We start from the raw sequence: 1,711 nt of genomic DNA, 5'->3' as shown, positions 1-1,711 counted from the left end.
TTGATTGCAGCCCACAAAATATATTCTAACAAAAAATTAAATGACAAAATTTGCGTTAATAATTTCATGACAAAATTTGCTAATTGAAGGCATTCAATTTTTTTTAATACTACATCATTTTGATGTATTTAAAGACTACTTTGTAACAAAAAAAAAAAGACTACAGCCTCACATGAACCAACAACGGTAAGGATGTAGGGGTGGCAATTGGCCTTATATCCAAAGGGTACCCGTAAAAAATATTCATAATGGGTAAGGTAAAAATCCGCATTTTGGGTATGGGGACGGATATGAGTAATTACCCGCAAAAATGATCAGATATGAGTGTGGGTACGAGTACCTTAATACCCACCCCGCCCCATACCTAGGGGTGTGCAAAAAATTTGGTTATCCTTAACCAAATTACTAACCAATCCATATCCAATTTTAGTTTGCAAAATCCATTTAAAAAAAAACCACACCACTCCAATAAAAAAACACCAATTATAAACCATAACCACATTTTGTAATTTGGTTTGTAATTGGTTTGAAAATTTAGGCCCAATAGCTAATTCATGCACAATCTTCAATTTTTTAAAATTCTTTATTATATAATAAAATAATTAATTAAAAGAGGGGGTGGAGGACCGGTGGTCAACCGGTGGTCAACGCCGGACCACCGGCGGCCGGCGCGGCGGCGCTCCGACCGGCACGGCGGCAGACAGCAGTTTTCCAGCGGACCTCCGACGACTTTCACGGCGGCCGGTGGTGGTGCTCCGGCGGTCGGTTGTGGTGCTCCGGCGGCCGGCCACCACCAACCACCCATACTATTTTATTATTATTTTATTTTAAAAATCAGATTTTTAATAATTATTTTAAAAATAATTAAAAAAATCAGTTTTTAATGTTTTTAGTTTTTAAAAATAATAAAAAAATTCAGTTTTTTTTAAAATAATTAAAAAATCAGTTTTTAATGTTTTTAGTTTTTCAAAAATTTAGTATTTTAATTTTTTTCCTATTTATTAGTTTTTTTTGTATTTAAAAATCAGATTTTTTAATTTTAAAAATTACTCTTTTTTTAAATAATAAAAAATATTTTTAAAACAATATAAAAAACAAGTTTTCGGCTAAGTAAAAAATAATTTGGGTTTAAAAAAAATATTTTGTGGGTTGATTATAAACCAATTCAATCATAAAATTAATGAAAAATTATGTTTTTAAAATAATTAATAAATCTATTTTTTTTAATCAACTAATAAAAAAAATTAGTTTAAGTAAAAAACCTATTTAAAATTGGATCATGTGAATAACTTAAATTTTATTACAAACCGGTTATAAATTGGTTCGATCCGGTTAATAACCAAATCCAAATTAGTTTTAAAAAATAACTGGTTTGTTATTGAAATGATTTTGGTTTAGAACCAAAACCATCAATTAGGTGTGGTGTGGTGTGGTGTGGTTTCCGAACCATGCACACCCCTACCCATACCCATATAGTATATATTTATTTATTTTATTATATATAATATATGTATATTAAAACCCACTTGGGGTTGGTCGAGTGGTGTTGGCTTGGGCCCTTGGAGCATGCTCCTCTCAAGGTCTCAGGTTCGATTCCCACTTGTGCCAATTTTGGTAGGCTAAGTCCATACAGAGCAAAAAAAACTCTGGCTTTAAATGGGGCCCTCGCAAGTGGGCGGTGGGATTGGTCTCATTCGATTAGTCGGTCCTA

This window comes from Trifolium pratense, linkage group LG1 (assembly GCF_020283565.1).
Source record: "Trifolium pratense cultivar HEN17-A07 linkage group LG1, ARS_RC_1.1, whole genome shotgun sequence".
In the NCBI taxonomy this organism is placed as follows: Eukaryota; Viridiplantae; Streptophyta; class Magnoliopsida; order Fabales; family Fabaceae; genus Trifolium; species Trifolium pratense.
Note: the sequence above shows the minus strand (reverse complement) of the source record.